The sequence below is a fragment of the Pteropus vampyrus genome, unplaced genomic scaffold (assembly GCF_000151845.1).
Source record: "Pteropus vampyrus isolate Shadow unplaced genomic scaffold, Pvam_2.0 Scaffold12, whole genome shotgun sequence".
Lineage (NCBI taxonomy): Eukaryota > Metazoa > Chordata > Mammalia > Chiroptera > Pteropodidae > Pteropus > Pteropus vampyrus.
Genome location: NW_011888793.1, coordinates 5,243,707 through 5,267,223, shown reverse-complemented (window position 1 = coordinate 5,267,223; position 23,517 = coordinate 5,243,707).

Genomic DNA, 23,517 nt, shown 5'->3' with positions numbered 1-23,517 from the left:
TGGACCTGGATTTATCCAGGAAGATGTGGGCTGTTCCTGTGTAGGGACTCGGGTGGCCAGGAAAGCCTCTGTAGAAGCATGTGTTTCCCTTTTGCCAGCTCCCCTCCCTCTGAGGAGCCAAAGGGCCAGCGATGCCAGTGCTACAGACTTCACACCCTGATGCTGGGGTTACAGTGGCAACGCCGAGGCCAAAGTGAGGCCTTAATTATGGGAAGCAAAGGTGAGGGTTTTTTTCATTGAACAATCGTCATCTCCATGGATTTCCACATTAGGGAGCATGGTGTTTAAGGACATCAGCTCTGGGGGTAGAATGTATGGTTTACAATCTAGTAGTGACGGCCACTTACCAGCAACGTATCTTGGGTTTATTACAGAAACTCTCTGAGCCTCAGTTTTCACATCTGTATAACAAGTGTCTCAGCAGTATCTGCCTTGTGTAGTTGTGATAGTGGATTAAACAAGATAATGCATGCGCTGAGCCATAATATGTACTCAACTGCAGTTACAGATAGGGGTTTATTAGGCTGTCTGCGGGAGAGGGGCAGCAGAGAGGTAAGAAAGGTTGAGGGCGTGGGGGATGGGCATCTCTGCTCTTTCTCAGCTTGGTAAACATTACTCTTGAATCCAGAAGCTCAGTTCTCAGAGAGAGAAGGACCTTTCCACAGTCGAGGTGTAGGAAAAACATCAGCTCCTTGCTCAAATTCCTTTCAAGGTAATATGTACCTGGATAGAAGTACTATTTTAAATCTGGAAGGGAAAGGATCACCCACTTGCCTGTGAATGAAACCAGGTCTGAGAGTGATTAATTTCAGGTGGCTTCTCTAAAGGAAATCAACCCAGTTTGGACACACATTATTTGTTCCTATTCATAGTAGCAAATGCCTAAATATTTAGGATTTGCTCAGGAGACATCTTCCAAGAAGAAAAAGATTTTCTGCTTTTTTAAATAGTAATTGCTATTCTTCAAATTGTCCATAATATTTTAAAATCAACTTTATTGAAGTGTAATTTACATACAACGAGGTACATCTGTTTAAAGTTCAATGATTTTCAACAAATTACACGTCTGTGAAACTATCGCTATGATCAAGATAAGAACATATAGTTCCTCCCCTTCAAAAGGTTTCTTGTGCTCCTTGGCAATCTATCCTCTCTCCACTTCTGTGTTCAGGTAACCCCTGCTTTCCTGTCACTATAGATTAATTTGCACTGCTTAGAATTTTATATAAGTGGAATTATACAGCATATACTCTTTTGTGTCTGGCTTCTTTCATTCAGCACAATGATTTTCAGATTCATCCTTGTTGCATATATCAGTAGCTCATCCTTTTTTTGCTGACCCCTTGTATGGATATATTATATTTTGTTTACTCATTCGTGTGCTGATGGACGTTTGGGTTGGTAGTAATTTGTGGCTATTATGAATAAAGCTGCTAAGAACATTTGTGTAAGTCTTTGTGTGGACCTTTGTGTTAATTTATCTTGATAAATACCTAGAAGTCTAACAACTGGATCATATGGTAAGAGTATGTTTTTTAAAAAACTGCCAGACTCTTTTCCAAAGTAATTATAGCATTGTTCTTCTCTACCAGCAATGTATGAGAGTTCCAGTTGCTCTACATTTTTGTTGACACTTGGAATTGTAGATCTTTTCAGTTATAGCCATTCTGGTAGGAATATAGTTGTACTCATTGTAGTTTTTATTTGCATGTCCTGATGACTTTCGATGTTGAATATTTTTTTTTCCTGTGCTTTTTGGCCTTTAATATATCATCTTTTGTGAAGTTATTTATTTGCCCACAGTATTTTAAATTAAAAATTATGTTTTGAACAGTAGTGTTCAAATACCAACTACAAAAAATACTGAGAAATCCCTTCATCAAATTGCCAATGTGCTTTTTATATTCACGTTGCTTTTAGAGACTCAGCTTCACAGTGCTGCTAACACTGCTTCACCATTTCAAGTTCCATATATTTCATTAGTTATCCTTGATGGTCCTTTCTATAGTCTACAATGAATTGTCCTGTCTTTTAATAAAATAATATTCTATTCTAATTTCACAGGTAGATTGCATGCCTATTCTCATCAAATTGGAAATTTGCATGAGATAAAAGCTTTACAACCTCTGTTTCAATGAATCTGCTAAAAGTTATAAGATTGCATAACCAGATTTTATTTTACTTTTATCTTTAGGGAGGATGATTATAGACAATCAGGACAGAAGGAATTGAGAAAGGCAGGAAATGGTTAGAGAAACATTTCTTCAGTTTGAAATTGTAATTTTATGTTCAGGAGGCCTCCTGTTAGTTCTAGGCACTGCTTTTGGTAAAAGCTTGGGTACAATTACTCATCACCATACTCTAGAGAAAACTAGGCAGCCAAGGGATCAAGGGCAGCCAAGAAATGGGACACGAGCATTTGGCCAAGCCGCCCGACAGTGAACAAAAGCCAGGCTGGGTCCCTGAGGAATCAGGGGTAGGGGGCAGGAAAATTGAGGGACTATTAGGAAAACATAACCAGCAAGATGGAAGACATTGAGAGGCTTACCAAGAAGAATTATTAAGAAGAAAAGTAAGCTAAGAGTAGGAATTGGACGAATGTGGCTGAAGTAGGGTAAAATTGTTCTGCTAGTGACGATGTATAGCCAGCCAAGTGTTGGCAAGATTGTGTGTTCCAAATAGTTACAGGTTAACATTACAAGGGGAGAGGAGTGTTTATCACAATTTTGTGTGAATGCATATAGGGCTGAGAAAATGAAACATAAAAAATGAAGAGGAATACCAGAGGAGGAAGAAAAGAACTTTTTAAACTATTTGGCTCTAGACTAGGCTTCCAAAGGGTATAGTGGAGATGACTGCGGAATGCAATAGGCCAGGAGTTATATGCCTTCTCCTTGGGCCACTGGTGAGTGGATGACCATGGCAATCACCTTGGACTGTTCCTGGTGACTAGTGGACCTCTAGTGTTTTGGCCAGCCCAGCCTCCAGAGTTTCCTTCAGTGAAACATCCCTCCTCTAAAATATGCCATCAGTGAGACTGTTAATTATCTCTCCTCACCTCCACCCTAAGTGGTAGGCACACGTGCGACCCTACTTCTAGATAAATTAGACTCCTGGTCATACTTACTGAACTCTTGCTGTTTACCGGATACTATTCTTAGGGCTTCACGTACATTATTAACTCATTTAATTTTCAGAACGACTCCATGAGGCAGGTACATTTTACAGATGAGCAAACTGAGGGGAAGAGAGTTAAATGATTGGCTCAGGATCACATATCACATACCTAGGAAGAGGCAAAGCCAGATTTGAACTCGAGAAGTCTAGTTCTTGCTGGCTATAGGGAAGGCAGGGAGAGACGTTATTTCAGCTGTTCCAGCCTCTGAAGCAGAGGCAGGCAAGAAAAGAAGCGGGTGGGAGATGTTGAATGAGTCATCTGTGAGGTCTGCCAAATCTGGTCAGTTTTCTGTTTCTCTGCCATTAACCATTTCCTCCTGCCTGTTGTGGTTTTGTGTGTGGTTCAAACAGTTCTCCCATGTCGGACTCATTGCTTCGTGAACCTACATCTTTTAGAAGACTTGCAATTTCATTTTGCAATTAATTTCATTGTAGTCTTCATAATCACAGATGTCATATGAAAAAGGAGTTACAGTTTCTGACAATTGATGAGAGACTGACCTTAGGTCGGATTGATAGCTGATACGGATACTAATGTGCTTGGGGAGGGATGTTTGAGTGAGGGATGATTTAAATGGGCAGCTCGACATAGTATTTTTTTTTTATAAGATATTTACTTTCCTACGAAACCTGGTATCCCAGGTTCTTCTATAAAGACATATTTATAGATCAGAAGTATTGAAATGAATATGTAAATGAAAGCCGATTTCCACAGGAGCTAGGAAAATCAAATGGACCTCCACTAGACAGGACAAAATTTGCATGTCTATGAGAACATTTTGCATTACTATCACTTGCTTACAACTGGAAAGGTTGTAAAAGAGCTCAAAGGCAATGAAAGATTAGAATTGATAACCTGAGGGCCGACCTCTAAACAATGCCTAGTAGTCCAATAAATCACAATCTTTTTTTACAACCCCCACAGCATCTCTTTCCTTGATAGCTGAGCAAGTACTGGGCACCATTTGCTCTGGGACAGCCTTAATGCCAGGGTTCCTGGGATTGACATCAGTCTCAATATTCTTTTTCCCAGGGCCATTTGGTCTTTATGTAAACAGGGCTTCTGGAGGTCTGCCGTGACCTGCAAGAGTTCCAATGTGAAGCACAGATGTCAGGCCTCCTTTAGGACCCTTGCTGTGATGACAGATGCTTCATTTGTATTGCTTTATTGGGTGGCGGGTAGATGCCGGTTGAAGCTTGAGGACTGGTGTAGGGAAGATGCAGGAAAGACCGGATAGGGTCAAGTTGTGAAGTATTTTCTGTGCCATGCTAAGGATTTTAGCCTTGACCCCAAAGGCAATGGAGAACAAGTGCAGTTTTTGACTAGGTCAGTGAAGTGATCAGGGCAAGATTTTAATTAGGTAACTGGAGGTAGCATGAAGCACACACAACAGGAAGGAAACAAGATGTTTCAGAAGGTGGGAGGGGTAAGATAAAATGAAGAGATGGTACATCTTGGCTTGTAGAATTGTCTTGAGTGAATGAAAGGAACTGTTTTTTAATTGAAGAAATTATATAATATTTTTCCCCTTAAAATAAAAAAATGAACAGGACAAACAAACAGAGGCTTATGGACATGGACAATGAACGTGGTTACCACAGAGGAGCGGGGAGGAGGCAGAGGGGAGATGGGGGAAGAGAGAAAAGAAAATGACTTATAGAGAATTTTCTTCCCATCGCAAAGACACAACTTTCATTCTTCTCTTCAAAATATCTTCAGACTTGTTCGCCTCTTCCTTCCTGCCTCCTTGGGGGCTTCCCTTTCTCTAACAGCCCCTCACTAGGAGAACATTCAGCCACCAGCCTAGGTGTAGCGCTGTGACTCAGGCATGACTGAAGTGCTTAAAAGTTTCATGCTCTGTGCAAAGACCCTATACGGTTTTCAGGAACCAGGGTTCAAAGACAAGACAAGACAAAACAAAACACAACCTGAACACGTAAGGAAATTGATTTTATTCTGGCTGTTGCAATTGGAAGAGCCTCCCAGATGTCAAAATCAGAGTGTTTCCACAGGTGGTTTCACCTTAGACTTTTAGAGCGGAGTAGACAAATTATGGGCATGGTGATCTTATAAATGGGATTGCTTCTGTCATCAAGTCAATCGAACAAGAAACATTTATCTCTGTGTCTAGTTAGTGGGGTGGGTTTTTTTTTTTTTTTTTTTTTTTGAGGGTGGAGTGGGAGAGGAGTCAATTCAGCTAATCATTTTTGAGACAGACTAAGGATTTGGAGGGTCAGTGTCTGGCCCTTTCATAGGTAAGCAAGAAGGTGTCTGCAAGTCTTAACTATGTCTTATAGGAAAGATAGTTCTTTATAGAAGCTCTTTCTAGTGACACTGTACAGTGGAAGACTTCAGAGAACAAAAAGTTGGGAAGATTAATCCTCACTCATTTTCCAGAAGCACAGGGCTCAGGTAAAGTTTGATATTGTCAGCAATTACGGGTTTATAGATAAATCAGAGCCCCAACCCCAGTGTAAAGAAAAGATACAGCATGTCCAAGAAGAAGTTGAAGGCCAGATATCCTGACTCCTAGTGTCACAACTCACTCCTTTGCACAGGTTAAGAAGTCAAAAGCCTGTCTGTGCCAGGCAGGTCTTATTAACGCACGGGTAATGGTAAGCACCAGGGTAGCCTGGAAGGCCTGTGCCCCATCAGAAGCGGGGGTGCTCCATGGCTCCCTATGTGGGAATATGGGCCCAACATCGAAGGGTCTGCATTTCTTCGTTTCAACAAGGGATTCTGATTATCTGCTTATTTAATATTTCTACAAATAAATTTATTTGTACAAAGTCTCTAAAAATCTGATGGAAAATTTTTAAGTAAAACCTCCTAAGTTAAGAATAGAAGCTAAAATAAATATTAGAAAAATACGTTCAGGGAAATGACAGGCCACCAGTTTGCAACCTCCCGTGTAGATGTCACTCAGTTACAAATTCACTTGATCTTACTTAACTCCTTGAAACCACAAGGAGGACAAAGGAGCAATGATTGCATTTTATAAGGGAGAAGCAGCATTATAGAGAGTAGACTGAATGGCCAAGGGTCACCCACAAGTAAGTTGCTGAGCCCGAGTTGCATAGGCCTAGCACAAAGCCAGCTGTCCGTGACTGTGCCTGCTCTTGCTGGATACCACACAGCCTCCCTCACAGTCTGGTCCCAAGTCTTCTCTTCTTTTAATATAAAAATGGGAGGGAGTGGATTTTATATGGGGTAGCCATTATTTTCTCTTTCAACTCAGATTCTGGGCAGCATCTCTAATTCTATTTGCTATTCCACAGAGGAATTTAGCAGGTTTGTAAGTTATATTCTAGCTCATTCATTTTAGAAAGTAAATTTTTATACTCGCTCTCAAGCTGATCATCTTGTTTTTTTCCAGCAGTGTCTGTCTCCCAAGGTACAGAATCTGAAATGACAGTCAGGATCTTAAGAGAGATGAAGGTGAAGAATAGGCCAAAAAGAAATAATTGTTCTATTGGTCAGTTGGCCAAGTAGCAAGGCAAAAATCAGTTAGAAATAACAATGACTTTTAACTCATTGAGTTAACTTTTCTCTTTAATCAAGATAGAAGTCAAATCGGAGATAGCTAGAGATAGGATAAATTTTAAATTCCAGAAAGGCCCCTTCAGTTATCACACAGGTAACAACTTCCCTGCTAGTTCTCTTCATCTGGCTTTTTAAAATATCAACTGCCAGTAGTGATCCTCGGAAAGCCTCAAGAAAGATGGCCTTTTAGAAAGTATGTTTTATCAAGTAGGAGCTTCTTGTCTTCTCCTATGTTCTTGTCTTCTCTAGGTTCCTGTTGAAACTTTTATAGTTAATGGATGTGAAGAGATAATGATACCAGCTCAAATGGTTTCCATTTTTCCTTTTGTCTTTTTTCCCTAGGAGAATTTTATTTTTCCATAGAGTGTGAGTAAAAGACTAGAAGTTTGAGCATCTGGGAAGACAGCCAAGAAATGACATCCTCTGAAAAATGAAAACCATGGAAATAAAAAGGCTGACATTAATTGACTTCTAAGGAAATAATATGTTTAAGTAATGATGGGTAACTGGGGAGCATTGGGCCAGAAAAACATTTCTCAGAGTAAATTGTAAACAGAAACTTACTAGAAAGAAAGAGTTCCATGGCCAGGTAACTTTTGCAAATATTGGATCAAATAATGTTGAAACACATTCTGTAATATAGGACTTCTCAGAACCTTTGATATGTTAAAGTATAAACTTCTAAGAGAAGATACAGTACGCAGTGTGCTCCAAATTTTTTTTTTAACCACAGAATTTTTTTTTTGGTAGAGAAATTTACTTTGGTAAACTCCATAGTGTTTTCTTAATTTCAACAAGGGATTCTGATTATCTGCTTGTATATATTTCTACAAATAAATGTATTTATAGGAGTAAATTTTTACTCAGACAAATGAGTTTATGCAAAAACTCATTTTGGAATAAAATTATGAATTATAACACATTTCAGTATGTGCTGTAATTACAGCTTGAGAAGGCGAGTTGAAAAAGAACATTGGATAATAGGAAGAATTTGTCCCAGGGTCTTTAGGCATTTCTTTTTAATGAGGGTGTTATTTTGCTAGGGCCACCACACCAGAGTATCACAGACTGGGTGGCTGAAACAACAGAAACTTATTTTCTTATAGTTCCAAAAGCTAGAAGTCCAAGATCAAGGTATCGGCAGGGCTGGTTTCTTCTGAGGCCTCTCTCCTTGGCTTGCAGATGGCCTTCTTCTCTCAGTGTCTTCATATGATCTTCCCTCTGTGCTCGTTTGTGTCCAAGTTGCCTCTTCTTATAAGGACACCAGTCATATTGGAATAGAGCCCACCCTAATGACTTTATTGTTCCTTAATTACCTCTTTAAGGGCCTCATCTCCAAATACAGTTACATTCTGAGGTACCGAGGGTTAGAATTTAACACATGAATTTTCAGAGGATACAATTCTACTCATAACAGTAAACTAGAAATATAAATTACCAAGAGCTGGCTTCGCATTCTATTAAGACCATAATATTCTTCACACTCCATCCCAGTCCTTCCTGACCAGGCTTCTGAGCCTGAGATAGTTTCTGAAGAGGATGTTCCAACTGGGAGGAACCAGCCTGACAGTCAGACACAGGCTCTTGACCATTATATTTCACAAGAAACTTACTGTATCAGCCTGCTGGTTTGTGAGCTAATCTCTTGAAATTTGGCTAAAATGGCTCAGTTTTCCTGGCCTTGGTCACACCTAAATGGATGGATGAAATGTGAGTTTTATACTTCACAAAGCTGGAGATCAGATATTGCTCCTATGGTGCCTCTACTAGGGGAGCCAAGGGAAAGAAACGATCTCTGATAGAGGGTCAACTATGCAACAGGGATGATGTATAATAACAGCTCATGTGTCCTATGTTGCATCGGGCATTTTACAGCAGCATCATCTCCTCTATTGTTTACAACATCTCTTTGAGATAAAAGATACTACTATTACCTGTAGATTATAGATGAGGAAACTGAATTCTAAAGACTGAATTCTACTTACAGCAGTCATACAACTAAGAAATAATATGAAGCTTCCTATGCTCTTAGCTACAATCCTACATACAGTTTATATGGTCTCACTTGATTTGGTAAAGGAGCCAAAATTGTTCCTCTATCCTCTTAAGTTCTTTAGGTAGGGCCTATGATTTAAACTAATAAAAGTCAGATTATCAGGAGAAAAGGCAGACAGATTTTATAAATATTTTTATGGGCATGGGAGCGTCACAGAAAAGAAGTGCAAACTCAAATAAGTGGTTAGATTTGGAGGCTTTTATACATTTTAACAAAGGGTGATAAATTGTGGAGAAGTGATTAGGTAAAGGAAAAGGGGGTTGGGGCTCCTAGGGGTAACAAATTATGGGAAGTTGCCTAGGAAATATATGGTAGGTAGTGTTGCTTAGTAGGATTTGTTATGGCGACTCTGATCCCAGGTGTCCTCTCCAGTGATGACAATAGTTCTCTTCCAGATTGGGAGAAGTAAACACCTTCCATTTCCATAAATGGAAATTGATATCCCCCTTATGAAGAGAGGAGGCTCTTCCTGTGTTTGCTGTTTCTCAACTACCTTTAGCTTAAAACAATCAAAATAATCCTTATGCCAGAGTGGCATATTTGGAATGACATACTTGGACCCCCTTCAGTTTCTACGATATTTAGAGATGATGAAAACAAAGGCGAGAGTTGTCCAGGGTTACAAGGTTAAGCAGAAACTAGATTATAAATTGATCTCTCTGACTTCAAAACCACCGGTAGATGGACCATAAAAATAGAATCTTTTAAAATGAATTTTTTATTTTAGAACAGTTTTAGATTTACAGAAAAACCACAAAAAAAGTATAGAGAGTTATATACTCTGTACCGAGATTTCCCTATTATGAATATCTAACATTAGTATGGTACATTTGTTACAAATAATGAATTAATATTGATATGTATCATTAACTAAAGTCCATACCTTATTCAGATTTCCTTAGTTTTTGTCCAATGCCTTTGATGTTGTTGTTATTGTTCTAGGGTCCCATCCAGGATGTCACATTACAGTTAGTTGTCATGTCCCCTTAGGCTCTTCTTGGCTGTGAGTTTCTCAGACTTTGTTTTCGATGGCCTTGGTAGGTTTGAGTTTCTCAGACTTTGTTTTCGATGGCCTTGGTAGGTTTGAGGAGAACTGGTCAGTGATTTTGTAGAATTCTCTCAACTGGGATTTGTCTGATATTTTTCTCAAAATTAGACTGAGTTGTGTGTTCTGGGAAAAACCCACGGAGGTAAAGTACCAATTTCATCACATCATATCAAGAGCATATACTATCGACATGACTTATCACTGTTGCTGTTTGTCAGGTTTGTCCACTGCAAATAAGCAGAATTTTTTTTTAATCTCTCTTCTCCTCCTGGGTGTTACTTCATTCTTACACTTCTATAGAGCAGCAATCTCCAAGCTTGTGCTTTTACAATAACTCTATTGAGTCAAAGTGCTGTTTAGTAACTGCTTGTCCTTCTGCCATTTAGGTGAGAGATTTGTTCTTGCTTTTGTCTTTTGTGGGTGAGTTTTTGTGCTTGCGGGAGCATGCATCCCTGTGTGTAAAAGAGTCTAGGTGGCTTTGGGTAGTTTGTTAATTGCACCTAAGGATTCTGCTGACCAAAAACATTGTGTCTAAGTGAGCTCCAGACCAGAGTTCAAGTAGTAGCAACAGAGGATGCTTAGCAGGTGACCAGACTGGGGCCCAGAGGGAAGACAGAAAGTTTAGAAAAAACTTCCTGAGCCTTAGTTTTCTTGGTGATAAAATAATAAGATGAAAGGTTGGATTCTGCGAATTACCAGGTACCTTCCCACTCTGAAACCAAGAGTCTGGAGTCCTTGGGTAGGAAAATAAGGCAGGCTCTCTTCCTGTGTCAACTTTATTTCTTTAGTAGCTCATTACAAGTTATGACATTTAAAAGATTCCTGATTTCTAGTCCCCGGAGGCATTTCTTTGGCTGAAGTCTCTGTTTAATGAAGATATAAGCATTTCTTGTGGAAACAGATCCCAGCTTGTTCCTTCGCCCACACTTGCTTCCATGATGACACTCTGCCCGCTTCTCCTGTGTTTTCCACATCTTTCTTGCGCTTTTGCATCCAGCTATGGTGAGACAAACTTAAATGGTTTATTGTTCATCCTTTGGGAGCATTTTTTAAACCCAGGTTGGGAACGTACCCATTATATAATCCCTTTTTTGATCAAAGCTATCCCCAGTGTCTGCATTTACTTTAGAGGAAAAGTCAGAGTCTGAAATTTTTCATTCTTGCTGTGAAAAATCTGAGAAAAATCACAGTTCGTTTTTTTTGAGTCCTTGGTCATTTGCCACAAAATAAAACTTCGTGACATTTTTGCCTGCTGATACCTTTTGCTTTTCAGTTTCTTTAATTAAATCCTACCTGTTATTCAATCATGCTAAATATTTACTTTAGCCTGCTGCACTATTTCCTTTTTTGACAAAGCACCCTAATACTCTTCCTTGTAAGAATTAACTTTTGCAACTTAGCAGCTTGCCCATTTGTAATAGGCACTGAATATGCTAATTATTTCCTGTGAGTGGAAAATGAATAATTACAAAAATATCATGCCTCAATTTGTCTTGCACTCATTTCCCCTCCTTAGAAATAGAGAATTAGAGTTATTCTTCCATTTACTTTTCCTTGTTTTTCCGTAGGCCCATTTAAGACAAAAACTTTCATTTCGTGTGTTGTCAATTCTTCTGGGTTCACGTACATCAGTTTGGGCCGAGTTAATGTTTAAAACATTTTCAGAGGGGTAAATAATTTATTTGAAAGCTAGTGGAGAAAAGCACTTTAAAAATTAAACCAAGTGAATAGATTTGAAAGGAAAGATGTTACTGGGAACCAAGATATATGGCTTAAAGAAGAGGGCGAAATCTCCATTTCAAAAGCAAAAATAAATGTCATTTAAGTGTTACCTTCATACATATTTTTCATGAATTTTGTTTGAGTGTATCAATATGGATATAAATATGTCTGAATAAGTAAATATCTTTAAAATATTGTCTTAAAGAAATTCTTCTGCTTTAATGCTATCTTGTGACTTATGTTGATAGCATATTACAGTTGTGAACAGATTCGCTAGCTCTTTAAATAATTAAAAACCATTCATGCCCAATTTGTACATGTTCTCTGGGATTTTGAAAAACCATCATGGACTTTTCCTAATTTATTTTTATTCTAGACTCGTTATATCTTACTCTACCCTGATAATGTCTAGAACTGATTCTATTATTTTTAACAAAGTTTTCCAGTTTCTAGAAACTTTCATTGAGGGGCCTATCCTCAAAGTTTTTCAAAAAACATTTTTGTTGATTTGCCAGAAAAATACTTGAGGCCCTCAATGAATGATTTATCTCAGAGCACTCAGAAGAGGAGCTAGAAATAAAAACCAAGAGATTTGTTGGCCTTTTAGTGAGCAACAGATCTCCACGAGGCATCCACTAGGCCTTCAATGGGCACCTCCAGAACTGAGAAACTGGAGTGTGAGCTCTGCTTCTCATTTTAATGTCTTAGCTTTTGCATATGTTATTTATTTGGAAATGGTCCCAAAGACTGAAACAGCTCAAAGACAACTTTTACTGTATTTTATAACTTGGGGGTCTGTGAAAGGAGAAAAGATGTATGCGGGTGGCAGAGTTGGTCTCCTCTCCTCTCAGTGCTTCCCAGACGACATGTAGCATCCTCCAGCATGCCCTCTCCTTCCCCCTGACCGACTATGGCCAAACGTGTCCTATATCCAGTGACCGGTAGAGAACTGCTTAATTTGTCCTGATAGAGCCTGCAGATTCCTGATGCCACTCTGGATGCTCTAAATTAGATCTCCCTGTGGCGGGGCTGGGAAATCTGTATTTTGAAAAGCTTCTCAGTGATTCTGATACACGTACTGTTTTAAGGACTGGTGTCCCAAGGGATAGTGCATTTAGATATCAATGGGACAGAGCTGAGAAGGCATCTACTCGCTATTCTGGGAGAAGCAGAGAAGGAAGCTATTTTTGAGACATATAGCAAGGATAAATTTCAATGTGTATATGATTGCCAGTCGTGTGTTTATGTGATTACAAATTAAACTGTTTTTATAGTAATACATCCACATGCTAAAAAAAAGTCAAAACATATGTTTGGATATAAAATGAAAAGTTAACTGTCCCCTGCCTTAGGAACTTGTGTACAGAACAGAGGTCCTCATTCCTGACTACAAACAATAGAGATGTGAAAAAATACAGCTGTCTGGTTCCTTCCCCAGAGCTACTGAACCACAATGCCTAGGAATCTGAGCAGCTGTATTTTAAAAACTCTGTAGGTGATTCTGATGTGCAGCTGGATTTGAGATCCAGTAGTTTGTATTCAATGGTTCATATGTTTCATTTGTTTCTTATTTATAACTTTATCAGGCACTTGGAATTTGCTAGGAGTCTTTATTTTTATCCTAACATCCTTCAAAATTTGGGGCTCTCTTGTCTTGATCTCTAGGAGGAATCCACACAAATCTTGGCAAAAACCTACTTGCTCTAAAACTGTTTTTGTGAAATGTGGTTGTGAAATCATGGTAATAGTAGCAACATTAACATAAATCAGAAGAAAAAAATTACCCATCAACCCTCCACCCACCCCAATAAATCAAACTACTTTCATTTTCACCCGTGACTTTTTCTATCTGCGTAAGCATAAATACATAAACAATGGAAAAGTTGAGGCAACTCTCCAAAGTATGCTTGTACCTCTCTGAGATCAGACCCAAATAATGAAAGAGTTGGTATTTCCAGATGCTTAAGCAATTACGCCAAATTATTTGGCTTTGAATTTCTTAAAGAAATCAAAATACTTTTCAGATCTCCTCTACCAGAAGCTAAATGTGACAGCGTTTTATTCTCAACCCAGCAACTTAAAATCACCAAATAATGTGTTTTAAAGTTCTTTCAAAAATGTTTCCCCAAAGTTTCCAATTTATTTATTTTTTCTCTCTTTTATCAGAAGCTGATGAGCATCTAAACAATGATAACATATTGGAGGCTCTGTCTTAGAGTGTGCAGCTCTGAGTTTGGATTTTTTTAGGCACTTATTGTCAGATCTAAATATTTCTTCCTATAGGTCCTAAAAGATGAAAGAGAATAAATATTTTAAAACTTGGAATTTAATTTTATCTTTATTGTTTGAAAGACTTAGTGTCCCTCGTTATCGGAGTTCATGCAGTGTATTTGTGTTTTATTATATTTTTAGATGTATGGCTAAGCAACTTTATAAAACTCACAAAGCTTCTGAGTAATGTGAGCCTCTGTGATTCCCTTAGGTTCTTTTTGGAGCCATTAATATTTCATTATTTACCATTTGCTTCAGGGTTTGGAACACTTTCCTTTCTCCTCCCAACCCAATAAAACTCTAGTTTAAGCAGCAGCTTCCGGGATGAGGGAGACAAGTTTGGTTGGGGTCTTTTGCAACCAGGACACCAGGAATATGTATTTAAACCTCATTTAAGATGAAGCTTTTGGACTACTAGGCCCATGAAAGAGCATTTTGAGAGTTAGAGTTGAAATTTTATGAAAGGAATCTTCTCTGATTTGCACAGAACTTAATGTTTCTGACCTAACACTGCGACCCTTAGAAAATCAAACTGTACCCAAATATGTTTAAAAATCTATGAGAATGTTCTTGACCCAGACTCTGAAAACAGTGAGTTTCATTAGATACTGGTTTTATAAATTTACAAGATATATTTCTTTGGCAACTTGCCCAATAAAAAGTGGCATTTTTATTCTGAAGTTGCCTTGGTCATTCACTTAAAATGTCTTTATCAGTTACTTGGATGGCTTTTGTCACTGTGTGCTATACAATAGGCCTTTTTAGGCACTTTTCATGTTAGTAATAAAAAAACTCTATCATCATCTTCTGCATACCTCTACTCATTAAAAGCAAATTCAACTTGTCCCGTGATGCCTGAACTGGTGCCTCTCTCCCCTAAGGCCCTTTTCTGTTTTGCGGGTCAGTGTTGTTGAATCTGCCATGCTTGTCGTTGTCCTTGCGTACTAATGACCTGGGTGCAGTTAGGATACTTTTTTCCTCCAGAATGTTGGGTCTTCCATATCAGGGTGAGATGAGTGGTAGTCACACCTCGACGTAGTTTAGTTTGAGTATGCCATCGGGCCTCCCATAGCCTTCTTCATCCTGTGGTGGAGCCATTCTCCAGGGGAACTTAAACCCACCTCGTGATGTCCACTGCTTTATTCTCATCAGAAACTCATTGTCGTTCCCTATTTTGTTTAAAAGCTCTCCATCCGCAAAAATAAGACTGATAGGTATTTGTGCACAGAACATTATGACTCACTGGGCATACCGCTACTGTATTTTGACCATTACAACTAGAGACCTTTATTACCATTTGATCATCAAGTTTTATTGTTACTCAGTAATCTGCTGGTCAGAAGCTGTACACTTCATGGTATGATGGCCTAATAAAAGGTATTTTCTAGAAATTCTTAACTTAATATAATAGTCGTAAACCTGAAAAGTGAGAGACAAAAGATACTGGAACATTCTACTCAGTCATTAACAATTGGTTTGGTTCATCGTTATATCGTGTAACTAAAATATCTCCCATAGCAATGGCACTCAGGTTTGCAGATTTCCACTTGACTTTGTCAGATTCCAAAAGCAGAAGTGGTCTTGGCAGACCTATGACTTTACCCCTTCAGGTATCTGATATAATCGTGCTAAGAGACAATATATTTCTGTTGTTCTGAGCCTCTCTAGATATGCCAGTGCATAATCGAATTTCTCCTTTTGCATAAGTCATTTATTCATTGCTTTACCCCCAGGTACTATTTTTCCTTCTCTCCATTTGTCATTGATTTTTACCCAAAATTTTCCATCTTTTTTTACAATAAATTTATTTATTTTAATTAGTTTCAAGTATATAGTACATTGATTAGACATCTATATAGTTCATAAGACGATCCCCCCAATTGTTCCCTCCCTTCCCTGGCCCTCCACCTAGCCAACATATTACTTTTCCATCTTTTGAAGGAATATTAGGTTCAGCCACTGTGCTGGTTCAGATTGCTGCCATCAAGACGTCTATAAGTACCTCCCCCTCGGTCCACTGCCGTTCCCGTAGAGTAGGCTTACACAGGTACAGAACTAGTAGGCTATCTCAACCACTGGACAGCACAGCCTCATTCACTGTCCATCAGAGGAAGTGAAGGCACTTGAAACCCATGAGGCCTTCAGGAACTCTGACGTAAAGATTTAAAGATATAGTTACAATTTCTTGCTTAGGGATCATCCTTGCTTTATCCTACTTCCAGGACCCACAGTTGTAGCCCTGGTCCCAGAACCACTGCATCAGTCAGAAAAAAAAAAGTTGAGTGATGTGGGGAATAAATGTATAGTAATACTAGCATCCTCCCACTCCCTCTCCCCACCCCCTAACCCCCACCAGAAAAGGAGAGAAATCTATTGAGCGAGGAGCCCATCTTGGTCTCCCCTCATGTTGAGTGTGAGTACACACTCATGACTGTGTGTAAACCAGCCCTTCATGCCTTTATCTCCCCCAATTTTAGACAGTAAATGTTTCAATTGCCCTTGCCAATTCTCTATCAGAAGCTGAGGAGACAGGAAGAATTCTCCTCCAGACCCTTCGGAGGAAGCATGGCCCTGCTGATACCTTGATTTCAAACTTCTAGACTCCAGAACTGTAAGAGAATACACTTCTGTGGTTTTAAGTTACCGTATTTGTGATAATTTGTTGTACAGTCATAGGAAAACTAACACAGTTGGGGCATGGCCCAGGTGTTTACATTTTTAAGGCTCCTTGGGTGACTCTAATGTACAGCCAGGGCTGGGAACCACTGAATAGGTCATTTCGAAAGCATCTCCCCGGTAGTTTCCCTCAGCTCAGGGCCTGAATATTTTTTGCAATATCGTAATGTCTTAATTTTATTTTTATTATCTCTTAGCAGACTAAATATTTGATGCACAGTGGGAGCAGGCAGAATATATAGTTTATGGTGAGAAAATAAAACGCTTTATGTACAGATACATAGGTGTCTATCTTAAGTACAAACTCCAACATCTAGGATTTTTCCTCTAAGGCTGTTTGGGCTGTATCTGCGGTGTTGTTTGCTACTTCTTTTCTCTGATTATGAGTTATCCTGCCCCTTTCCTCACCTGCCTTTCTGTCTCCCTCTTGCTGCCTGATTGGGGGAAGTTTGGGCCAGGGCTCATCAGTACCTCTGGCAAGATGGGCCTGAGGAAGGAAAAGGGACACCTGTGGCTGCTCTGTCTGCCAGTCTGAGGAAATATTGCATGGGCGAGCAGGAGACGGCCACAGTGCTGTTTCTGGTGTTTTGCCCTGTCTCCATATTGCTGGCCAGGGAAATACTGTTGCTAACGTACAGTCAGTCACCTTGAGGAAGAAGGTGCTGGGTAATGTTAGGGGATGTCTGCACTTGGGTAAAGAGATCCTGATATACTTTTAAGGGAGTGGGGAGTAATTGAACTGACATTTTAAGAGTTTCCAGGGATCTGGGATTCAACACAAGTCTGATAGTTTCTTCTTTTTCCTTTTTTTTTTTTTTACAAGTCTGATAGTTTCCGAAGCCTATAATTTCTTCACTATATCTGCCTCTTCAGAAATATACACACACACTCACACACTGATACCAGTATATGCAAATATATGTAAAACATATATGCTGAGACTAGTATATAACACACTTGCAGCAGAGCCCCCTTTCCTCTGAAGGGCATGGGCATCATGCACCTGTCTAACCTAGTGAAATCAGGAGGGAAGCCAGAATAACCTGAGGCCCAGGAAGTTTTACTCTCTAGGTCTTCAGATTAGTCTAGGGCCTTCCTCCTGGCAGGTGGTTTGGAAAAGTGACTCAGGTTTCCTCTCCTGTCAGCACTGTACTGGGATATGTACAAAGGGTTTATTTTACTACCCATAGGAAAATCATAGCCGTATTACTACCTCAGACTCTAAGCAGGGTCTCAGTTTTACTTCCGATATCAGTCAGGATGGACTGGGTTATGCAACGGTAACAACCGACATCCAGATCTCAGTGGTTTAAGAGAGCAGAAGGTTATTACATGCACACCCTACGTGACTCAGGCTGACAAAGCCTCTGCCATCTACAACATTGTTAGTATCAGGACAGGAGGGAAGGGAAGGTGGAGAATCACATACTGGTTCTTCAGTGCTTCTACGCAGAAGTCACAAATGTCTTTTCCACTCATATCTTATTGGACAATGCAAGTCACGTGATATCACCTAACTTCAAAGGAGCAGAGAAGTGTAATCCTCCCTCCAGCTGGGCAATAGAGGGGCAGAGGAAGTGGGTGGACAGTAGTAATGCCACTCACCTTCCCCAGAAGAGGGGCGAAGATTCACAGGCTGCTCTCTGCTGGGTGAAAAATCTTCCCGTTCTGGAACTGAGAGGTTTTTCCTCACGTTGTGGCACATGCAGTGTTAAAATTGGAAGAGTTTCCTGCCGATTGAGAAGGTTTGTCATTCTGTCTGGTTTCTGCCTTGGGCTCTACATCATGCAGATAGAGGACTGAGGGGCCTCTCTGCTCATGATTATTCCTTTCGGAAAATCTGTCCCAAACATTTTTGGGCCTTTTAACTAAATCTAGGGGTTACTATAGAGACTGCCCTAAGAGTTTTCAGTGGGCCCCAGCTCTGAGAGGGAACTAGAGTACTTGTCATCTCTGGCAGGGCCTGGAAGCTTCCCTTGCTCATTCAAAAGCCATCATAGCTTTAGCCTTCACCATTTGCATGAGGCTTTGGTTGGTGAGAGCCCATCTCTGGGTCCAGAGCAGCCACTTCATGATAGGAGAAGTCACACTGTGAATGGGGGGCAAGGGGGTGGGCTAAGATTCTTGAACCAACCCCCAAAGGGACAACTACCACCCTGGAGTAAACCCACATCTCACAGAAGAACAAAGAAGTCTTTCTAAATTCTTTAATAACAATGCTACCAGTTATCACACCTTGTTCCAGGTGCTTACATGCATTATTTTATTTAAAGGTTTTTTTTTGTTTGTTTGTTTTGTTTTTTTAATGCCAGTATAGCAAACGAGGAAAACCATACCAGAGAGGTTACTGGCCCCAGTTCACAGAGTAGAAAGTAGTAGAGAAAGGGCACAGTCTAGGACAGCTGCTTAATCCTAAACTCAAATGCTTTGCTGTGCCCATTCCAAACCATGAAATGACACTACTGCATTTTGAGGGGCGTACCTACAGCTGATGAAGCTTGAGCCTCAGGTCCCCTCACTTGTGTTATGCATTTTATAAAAATTGCACGATCATGTGTTTTATAAAATGTGCAAAAATATGTTTGTATATGTTTTCTGAAACAGGGCTTCCAAATGACATATTCTTCAGGGCCTGCAAAACCCGGATTGACTCCAGATTGCATCAGAACATGTCCTCTGTGCTCTTCATCCATTCCTCCTCATGCTTCAGATGACAAAAAGGCATGACTTTCCTCAGGAGAACCTTCTCTAGCTCCCCGCGTAGCCATTTCCCTTCTTTATATTTTCAGAGCACCAGGTACTTCTTATTCATAACACTGGAGTTGCAATTTTAACATGGACTTGTGTAATTATGTGATTAGAGTCTATCTCGCCCATGAGACTTTCCGCTCCATGAAGGCAGGATCCATGTCTACCTTCGCTTGTCACTATATCCCCATTGCCTACCTGGGTGCCTGGTACATGGTCAGAGCTCAATAAATGTTGCATAAAATAATAATGGAATTTGTATATACTGCGTGCATCAACATTTATTTTAATTAAATTTATTCTGAAGAATTTGTTGAAGCCTTAGAAATACTTGGAGATAACCTGAAATTTTGCAAATCTAAGGCTGAGCGTCACTGCTCTCTCTAGGTTAATATCTAGATATTGTATCTAGGTATATCTAAATAATACAGGTTAATATACATACACCCTAGTGAGATCACTATTTCTGCCTGGGAAATGAACCTTCACTTGTCCAAGAATCTGAAAATATCTCATTTTAATCCTCTACTTAGCTTCCAGAATACTTTGAGATACAGATAAGACAAAGCTCAGTAATCACATAAGGAAGGGGCATGTGCTTTTATTTTCTTCTTTCCCCACTGGAATGTAGACTTGGTGGTAGAAGTGGGAGAAACTGTCTTGATTGTTATTGCCAAACTAATTCTCTGGGCTTTGAAGCCAGAATTGTCTGATTCTAGAGCCTATGCTAAGCTAGGCTTTCAAAGGCCTTTCAAAGGCAACCACATTTAGAAGAAGTTAGCGGAACTCAGAGGTAACCTGCTCTTGCAAAGGAAAAGGGGCTTTGACAATGAACTTACATGGGGATGGATGTTGACTCCAAAATTTATTGAGTTACCACAGGCAAGTTTCTTAATCTTTCTGCCCTTCGTGTCATAGTAAGAAACATCTAAACACGCTGAGAATTTTTAGGAGTTTGTTTGAGCCAAGCTGCTGATAACGTGCTGGGAGTGAGATCTCCAACAGCCCTCTGTAACCATTTCCAGTTTCTTTAAGGCGTTTGAAATTAAAGAGGGAACATAAGGAAGATTACAGGAGGTGGGGGAAAGCAATGCGGGGATTGGATTACATACACAACAGTTACAATTATGTGCCCTCTTGAGGGTGGTCCACTTCAGGAAGGAGCGGTCTGAAAGAGTGGGGAGGTGTTAGAAGGAGTCTAAAAGGGGACATTCAAAGGTGTGTTAACATAGAAACAATGGACAAAGCTTGCTTAAGGCAAAGATGAGCTATTTACTAAAGAAGTTATATGCCTGAGGCGTGATTACCCACTTTGACCTGCCCAGTTAGGGATTTATGATCAGATTGCCTTATGAGGTTATTATCCATAGAATCCTTTTCTTCATCCACGTTATAAGTAGTAAACTGTATGATCAACTGTATAATGTTGATAATATTGTTGATAGTTGATAGTACCAAAGGAGATTTGAGATAACACATTTAAAATGCTAAGCATAGTCCTTTGCATATAATAAAAACGATGGCAGTTATTACCAATATATAATATTCGAAATAGAAAAGGACCCCTCTCCCCACAAAAAAGGCAAATAAATGAATATGAATAAAGATATTTCAGTTTAGATGGGATGGTGATAATATTTATCATCATATATTTGTCGAGCAGGGACTTTATAACAGTAAAAAATGTAATAATCTTTTCTCTACTGCTTTAACTGAGAATTTATTTCCTTGGGCAGGCTTTGCCAAAGACATTTGACCTTGTGACCTCACCCAATTAAAAACTCTGTTGAAAAGTCTGTCACCTGATGAAACATCAATAACAGAAAAAAATTCATAACAGATGATAAAAGAACCATAGGGTGTGACCTACTGTTAAAAGACAAAAAGAAACTATTGTCTTTCTAGATTTAAAAAAAAAAAATAGAAAAGACTTATTATTTGAAAAACTCAAAATAAATGACTTTTGGGAACAGAAGGCCTGAATTCTGGTCTTATGGTTGTCTTGGTCCTTTAGCTGCCTTTTAACTTCTTAGAACTTGAGTAGGACTTTGTAGAAGAACTCACAAAGTATGAGAATAAATAACAAATAATTGAAATGGTTGTCATTTTAGTTCTTCAAAGTAGTTCAAAAGAAACATTTAAGGTTTTCAGTTAACTTTCTACAGAAGACTCTAAACAATGAAATAATTGTAGCTCAATCAGTTCCTTCTTTCTGGGTTTCTGTGGCATTCCTTTATTGCTCATTAATATGCACCTCACCACTGATGTTAATTATTAACTTTTCCTGGTAATAGTTTTATCATACCACAAAGCAAGAAAGGGGTTGTGGATTCTGGGACCAACAGAATCATGGTAGGTGATTCAATTCAGTCAGAAGTGTATACAAGGAATGTTACTAGAGTAATAAGGAATACCTTTGATTGGAATAGCGGATTACGTTTTTCAATTTACTTTCATATACATTAGCTATTTTGACTGTGGTTACAGGGTTACAGTATGAGGAGCTCGAAAATTTGTGGTCTCAGCATTCTCAGGCAAGTCACATTGCGACTCATTTTTCCAATCCGTTAAATAGAGATAACACTACTTTATCGCACAAAGTTGTTCTGTGGCTCAAATGAAAAACATATGTATGCATGGGAATGCTTTGCAAACTGGGAAGCTCTGTGTAAATAGAAACCATCATTTAAAAATAACAGTAAAGATGAGGAAATGGGGGCTGTAATATATTCTGGGACTTGTTAAAGGTGACTGGGCAGGTCATGGCAGAGCTGGACTCCAGCACTCTTCCAAAAAGAAGTATGTAGGGAGTGGAGGCCTGTCACTCTTTTTGGCCACCCAGCAGTTAAAACTCCTTGCTTATGTTTTGAAGACTCTTCCTCACCCCTTTGGAGATATACCCCTCCTTTTATTACTTAAACTGAAAATGCCACTCCTTTTCCTGGCCTCCCCTAAGCTGGGTGGGGCAGGCTGTGACTTGGGCCCCAGCAACTTTCTGTGTCTCTGTGTTAGTGATACAAGCTGTGAGTCCCTCTGTGGAGTGATTTGGATGTTGTTCCAGATACTAACATCCCAAATCTGGTTCTCTGGCTCTCCTGGAGAGTCTGTTAACTATCTGGTATCTTTTAAACCAGTGCCTCTCAAACTGTAAGGTGTATACAAATCACCAGGAAGTAGATTATTTAAAATGTAGAGTGGGACCAATTAAGTCTGGGCGAGCCTGAGATTCTGTATTTCTAACAAGCTCCCAGAGGCTTGCTGATGCTGTTGGTCCATGGACTCCACTTCGTGCAGCAGGTTTTTACTAAATTTGTTTTCAGCTCAAACTCGCACCCTTACTGATACTTACAAATTCTGTTATCAAAAATGGGAAAGCAGGGTATATAAATAAAACAATACCAAAACACACAAGGAGGAAATTTTCCAATTTTTCTGGAATTACAATGACCTATTGTTTTCTAGGAAAAAAAACCAGCTGATATTTAATTTTTAAAACTTAAGATGAGTTAAAATTGCGTCGAGCGATATTTTATTATCCTGTAAGAGGCCTAGAGTTAATTGGAGTAACAGAGATGTGTCATAAAACTAGATTTGGAAATCACTCCACAAGGTAGTCATATCTTCAGGTGCACGATTAGCATGGAGGTGTAAGGGATGTAGGCGGCAGGAATGATAACTTCCTGGCTAAATTTACTTTCCTGGAATCCCTTCCTCATACAATTCCTATCTCTTTAAGTAAACGAAGCAAAGAGATAAAGTAGAGCTAGATAAAGGCAGAAGCAGAGCAGTCCTCCAAAAATATAGTAACATTTGCCAACAATAGAAGCCTAAAGACTAGTGTCTAAGGCATCTCGGGTTGCCAAAACAAAATACCATAGCCTGCGTGGCTCACTTAACAAACATTTATTTCACACAGTTCTGGAGGATGGGAGGTCCAAGGTGCTGGTAGATTCTGTTCTTGATGAGGGCCTTCTTCCTGGCTTGCAGATGGCTGCCTTTTCTGTTTCCTCGCACGATGGAGAAGGAGCTCTGGTGTCTAATCTTCTACTTATAAGGACACTAATCTCATTTGGGGGGCCATGATGACCTCAAGTAAACCTAATTACCTCCTCAAGACCTCACCTCCTAACACCATCATGCCAGTGGTTAGGGTTTCAGTACAAGAATTTGAGAGGGACATAAACATTCAGTCCATTACAACTAGATAAAGATTCTTCTAGATAAATGATTTAGCTTCCATGATGGGAGTCTGTCCATTCTGGGCAAAAGTCCTGT